Genomic DNA, 7118 nt, shown 5'->3' on the forward strand with positions numbered 1-7118 from the left:
ACTAGTTATAAAAACACAAGTCTGCCGTTCTTTGGGAAAAATTCAACTTCACAAAGCAAATCGTAACGTCTATGAACTAATATGACGAAGTTACTATCAAGCCGGGAGCACCGTCGAGCAGACAGTCTTAAACCTGACAAGCATATCATGGCCCTTCAAACTCAAGAGACCTTGCAAGATATGACTCTAATTGTGCACCAAACAAGACACAACCCAAAAAAACAAATTAGTAATGTGATCCATAATAAGTGTTTTCAACTTGTAGAACAAATGGCGGTACCTCTGATACCCAGACCGGCATGACCCGATCTCTCTCTGATAAGCATAAAAAACAGATTCATCTGCCATGTTCGCCCATATTTCCGCCAACAAAAATGCAAACATATTATTAAACTACATATTTATTTGATCTATAGGATATTCCATACCATATTTACAAACATCACAACATGCAAAAAGACACACCAACAACTATTAAGCGTCACAGGAGCACACGAAATTAACCAGAAATTTCACACTAAGTGTAAAAATAAAATTTAATGAAACTGCAGAAAATAACTTAGTTTTGGCAGCTATTTTCAAGTCATGATGTGGGAGGCAGCAGAACAGACCAAGAACAAGACAGGACAGAGCTGCTGCTGAAGCGATGAGCAGACATACAGTTAGCGTAGCTCACAGATTCTGCTAGTTCAGGACCTTATTACGAAATCAAGGCTTCATATTGATCCGTTTATTGACTCAATACAAAATCACAGAAATATCAGATTATTATCAGATTACAGGATTAAAGGTAATTTACTTTTAACTGTCAGGCTGACTTAAACACTAATTGCCTACAAAATTAAATAAAAAAATCAATGTTAAAACGTATATTTTAGTGGTTTCCTTTCTTTTAAAAAACCAAAATCAAGCAAACTTCTTTTACTGCAGCAACTATTTGATGGCTTTATTGATAGAGACAAGTGTGGGTGACCTAATAAAACGATTCGACAAAACGCAACAAAGGCCGCAAGTCGGATTCGAACCCAAGCGCGCTGCAGCAACTCCGTATATGGCTCGCCAAGCTCTACCGGACTGAGGTCATAACAGAACCAGACGGGTGCCACCAGACTCACCAGTAGTTCTTAACTAGAGTTTAGTGTCCCTTTTTGTTTGACTGGTTAGTAAGCATTAGTCAGCAACTAAAAGCATTTAAACTTGTAAATATAGAAACAACATTCTGACACACACCTCACGCACGACATATGCACTGAAATAGGACACATAAAAAAAAAAGAATAATAAGAAAAACCAGAAAAATAACAGGCACCTATAACAAAAAAAATAAAACTGGATAAGAAACAAACAAAGAAATATAGAGCTAAAAAATGAATTAAACCTAACATCTGACACCAATAATATATATAATATAATTCACTAGAAAAGGACAACTAGCATGCAAAACACAGATATCAATATGTGCAAAATGCAAATAATAAGATTAGATAAGTGAAACAAAAAGCAATCGAGGACGGCCAACCATCAACCACAAGCATCAAAGGCAGAGGCCAACATTTGAGGAAGCTTGCCATGAGCCCAGGGCACATCATAAATAAAACATAGCCAAAAGTAAGGCAAGAACAAGGCTATCATAGATCTCTCGAGCGCGCATACTATAATATCCACCCTTTACACTAGCCTGGCAGATTTCAGAGCCTGAATAAGTGCTATGACCACTACTTGCGCTCTCTGATGTTCTCCCTGATACCCCTAGTAGAATGAAACCACCATCGTTTTTTAGCGAATTAGCTGAAAAGTTAAAACACCTGCAGGGACCAAAAAACAGCCTTTTGAGAAAAAAGATAGACGAGGGAGAACAATGTCCCAACGAGCGTCTCCCCTCCCCCCCCACCCACAAATAATACGTAACTGTGTAATGTAGCACTTTTAAGCAGGAAGTCGAAAATGAATAACAAAAAAAATATAAACCGCAGAATATCAATCCTGCTGATCACATAATTCGACACTCAAGTTCGATGATACAGTTCCCAGCATGTTGAATAATATTTTTCACATCAGCATCCTCGTTTCACAATAAACGTGATTTTATATAACAAACAACACACGCAGTAAAACAGCCATCTCCTCTACATATCACACCACATACTACACCACTCCATCCTCACCAAAACCACCCATGGCAAGTACGGCACACCGACAGTAGACACACCACACACACACACAAACACACCCGAACAAAGTAAACCACCTACACACACAGCAACAGCACCACCGTCAACGCACTCGAAAGCCATAACAGTCAGAGGCAACCCCATCAAAACAAGTTAACCAACACACAGAACCCAAGGCATTCGACCTACCAACGAAAAAGTAAAGACAACACACACCCACATCCTACTCGCAGGTAACACAGTAACACACACACAACACACCACACCAATTAACACATGAACACACACAGTACACACACACACAGAACAACACACACACAGTAACACACACACACACACACACACACACTTGAGGTTAACAGCTGACAGGAATGAAGTGACGCTGAGCGAGCTCCATTAAAGGTTTTACGAGTGAGACGCCACAATGTCCCCCTGACATCTTCATCATCATCATCATCATCACGCTGTAAACAATCATCATCATCATCAGAGAGGACGGCCCACGCTCGCCGCCACCTGCCACCTCGTCGTCTTCATTATTGACCGTTTTGTTATTTGACGTCTGCCGTTATGAGATCTGTGGAACAAATGATTTCTATCATCACCTGCAGCTGCCGCGCCGCCGCCGCCACCGCCACCACCGCCGCCGTGGCACAGGAGCCGTTTTTGATTGTCTGTAATAAATAACCCTTCAGAGGGAGATAAATAACTCCTCCGGAGCTTCGGAGGCCGAGTTTAGAGGAGAAACTCTCCTTTTTCCCGCCCTCCTCTCCCCGTTAGAAGCTTCCTCTCGTATTAATCCTCACAACAGATTGCAGTGTTGAATTAATGCATTTTTCAGAAGGAGCCCCACCAGCAGCAGCAGCAGGCTCGCCTCACATCTCTCAAGAACTCAATTACTCTCAACATTTAAAATAAATAAATTAAAGGTGTCCTGGACCCGGCAGCTGCATCATTACAAGTGCTCCTGGGAGACCAAATTAAGCCACAGAATGTATATCTAATATACAACCTCACTAATGATACGTGTTAAAAGAGCCGCGATGTAGGCGCTGCTTAAAAATTACACGGGTCATTACGGCGAGTTGAGACCAGATTTATCTGCTGCCAACAAAACACATCGTTTGTTTTACCTGCTAATCACGCAGGACGGCTAATTACACGACTTTATGGCGGCTGTGTGTGTTTATATGTTTATATGTTTATAATCTATAATCATTAAACAGTATATAAACTCTGGAACTATGTTCTATATAGAGCTGATCAATCAATGATCTATAATCAATAAACTGTCATACACTGACTTTTTATCTGTTAGCTTTAGCCTCAGTCTGTTAGCTTTAGTTTAGTCTGTTAACTTTCTAAAAATAAAAGTTAAATTATCCCTTTTCCTGGGACCCCCCAGAACCCACTGCCCCTGTTGGTCCCTGGACCGCAGTTTGAACTGGATCCACATTAAGGTTGATCAGTCTGATATACTGACGTCTCTGATCGGGCGGAAACGACTCTCAGCGTTATTTTTTCCTCCGAACTCAACGTGATGAAATGTGGAGCCGAAGCTAAAAGACTTCCTGAAGAGTAAAAAAAAAAAGGCTTAATTACATCGACACAACGCCGCCATCGCAGCCAACGTCGGACGGCGAACATCTGCATTTTAATCGATTTAGTTCCTCCCTCCTCCTCGTCTCCCTCCATGTCTTTCGAGATCATTAACTTTATTGGATTGGACATTCCTGTTGCAAAAACAATTCAGCATAATCATTTGCAATGCAACTCCCCAGTGCGGGATGCAAATGCTGCTCGCGCTCGCCGCCCCGGCCTGGCAATTACCGCCGGAGCACAGATGCAGGGCGGCCGCTCCGTCAGAATAAAGTCGAGACTGCAAATAATGTGATTACTCAGTCATTACATATTGGAGTGCATTCATTACGGGCAGCAGTGCATTCTGGGCATTGTTGACATCGCCTTGGCAGAGCCAGCGACGTCACAGGATGTCAAGAACGTAATGTCCATAATCTCATCTGCTCGCCGTCCAAGACTCCCACAACTCCAGCAGGCCGCCAGCTGAATGCTAATGAGGGGAGACGTCAGGTGGCGCCGGAGGACGAGGATGGCTCGCCAACGAACGGCGTCCTTGCAGGTCAGGTGACCCAGGAAGAGGAGGAAGGAGGAGCCTGCTGTCCTCAACAAACATGCAGCGGAGACACTGCAGGAGACAATAATCAATACTGAGGATCAATAAAGTCCACTGGAGTCAGAATCCAGTTTCCGTCCAACCACAGGAAGTCTTTTATTTTATATATATATATATATATATATTTATATTATATTATATAATATATATTTATATTATATATATTTATATATTCAGGTGTTTTAATGAGATTCCTGAACAATAAAACAATCAAATATTAGCATGTGGAAGCTAATGTTAGCACATTAGCTTGTAACTAACTAATTTACATCAATAATTATTTATAATATAATATTATATATATTATTAGTTAGCTCATCTTTCTAAATATTCAGTGATTCTGGTGAAACTGGATCAGATTCAACTCTCTGAGATTCACAGTTTCCTGATGGACAGATAGCTTTAGCTAAAGTAGCTAACCGACATCTTCTGTTTATATCTGAGCTTTATTACTATTGGAGGGTAAGTATTGATCATATGGGGTAATTATTGATTATCTGGGGTAATTAAGTTGTCTGTGGCTCTTTAGAGTTACAAATCATTCAGTCCACCAGGCTGGAGGTTACACAGTGCTGCACTCTGACCTCCAACACAAAGTCAGGGTCCTTGAACACCTCACTGTGAGAATGTATTTATTCAGTCTAATAACACAAACTGTAATTACAGCCCAGTTAAATGAGTCCGTGTGAAGTGATAACATTATTTTGGGCTCCGGTTCAGGAGGTAATTAACACAGACTGTTTTTTATTCTCCTCACAGAGATTAATGTCTTTCCTACCAAAGAACATCTGGATTTTATCCCTTCCTACTGTACTTTAATAAATACTTTAAAGCTTCTCGTGTCCACGTTTGACATATTGCATCTTTAAACTGTGTAAACTGTGTGTATTTTAATGCGTCTGCAATAAATTAAAGAGCGGTTTAATTTAGCAATTTGGTGCAGTATGTTAATGTGGGAAGAAAGAGGGATTCATCCCGTAATACATTCAACGAAATGAAATGAAATAACATATATTTGAAAGTGTAATTTTTTCTTTAACACACATTATTATTATTTCAATCCTTGTAATTGAAACTGCAATCCAGGCAACTTGTATTAAATTAGATTGTGGCAAAATTGCACCTTTGGTTTGCCAAGGCTGACTGAGTCCTTGCATCAAATGAATTTAATTATTCCTGTAGCCCATATATTATTAATCATCTATATTGATTTCTGAACTCCCAGACTGCTTGTGGATATGCAAATGCAGCCGCAGCAATATCGGGATGGGCTCATTTGCATGGGAGCCCATTATTATTTTATAAGTAAATTTTAATGTGGACTCAATTAAAACTCAGCCAGTGGAACAGCTAAATTGGCCCAAGGTATGAGCTTTCTGAGATTCATGTGCGGAGCCGGGATATATCAATTAGTAAAGATCAAACTTTGGCTTCTCTGGAGGGGAAAGAAAATGCTGGAATTCAATCAGAGCGACTGCGGCGGCTTTGACTCGCCGGGTCCATCTTTGGTGGGTTTGATTCCTGTGGAAACGGTCCAGGTTGTAATCAGATCTGCCAAATGGAATTATAACCCGGAAAATTCCTCCGCTCGGTCACAGTTTCAACAGGGGGAAAGGAGGTCACTTCAATATTTTATCACCTTTAATGTGACCTTCCTGCAGGTCGCAGATCTGTCCTGGTTTTAATCAACTTCACTTAAAATTACCTGAAAGGTTGCTTTTAAATGTCTCATGAGCTGAATGATGTTCCAGCTTTTCTTTGAGGCTGCAGAGATTCAACCAAAGATGTCTTATGCATCATTTTAGACACATTTCTCCAAGTTCATCCTGTTTGATCGCAGCTGGAATTTAAAGATTACTAATGCTGCTATCAGACCTCAGCGCTCCGATAGCAACCACAAATGTGTCAGTAGCACCGAGTTCAGAGACTGTTTGTGACTGGAATTAGTTGGGTTTATTGATTATGCTGAGTTTTTAATAAAAAAAGGATCCGCACACACGTTACCAAACAGTAAGCATGTTAGAGAACAGTTTACATGTTAGCAAACTGTTAGCACATTAGCATGCTAACTAGCTGCTCTCCCTTCTTTAAATGAACAATAGGTGGATGCAGCTTCAGACTGAAGACGAGGGTTTGAGGGGTTTCTGAGGTCCAGCAGGGTGGAGAACGGAGGATCGGCTGATTTACTTCTGTATTTTTGGCTCACGACGGAGAATTGAACCACTTAAAGTTAATATCACGAGCTGTCACAACTTATTTATGTCCTGTAAGTATTTCACCACAGTTCTGGATCAGAAAACGGTCTGTCTATTTTCATCACACTAACCTGATATTTCAAGTGTTTCTTGGATCCAGACAAGCAGCTGGAACAAATACACACTATTAACATGAATGATAAGAGTCCCCGCAGGACATGGTGAACATAATATATCTGATAGAGTTACCGATCGATAAAAGTGACACAGTGATTACTTATCCAGCTGCTGAGACTTCTGGTTTCTCAAAAACTCACTTTACAGTCTGGACCCAAGTCAAGTGAAGTTTCAGTTCAGTTTATTTATATAATTGGAGTTTTTTTAAGTGGAGTACGAGAAGTAAAAGTAATACCAGTATAATGGTGAATAAAGCATTGATCTCAGATTGAACAAGGTGATAATATATTCACTATTACACTGCCTTTACAACCTCGGTCCACTTTAAATGAACTTACGATGATCTGTGAGGTAGAATTAGTGTTTTTGTCTCTGGAGTCT

This window comes from Morone saxatilis, unplaced genomic scaffold, assembly GCF_004916995.1.
Source record: "Morone saxatilis isolate NCDOM2014 unplaced genomic scaffold, NCSU_SB_2.0 Contig22, whole genome shotgun sequence".
In the NCBI taxonomy this organism is placed as follows: Eukaryota; Metazoa; Chordata; class Actinopteri; family Moronidae; genus Morone; species Morone saxatilis.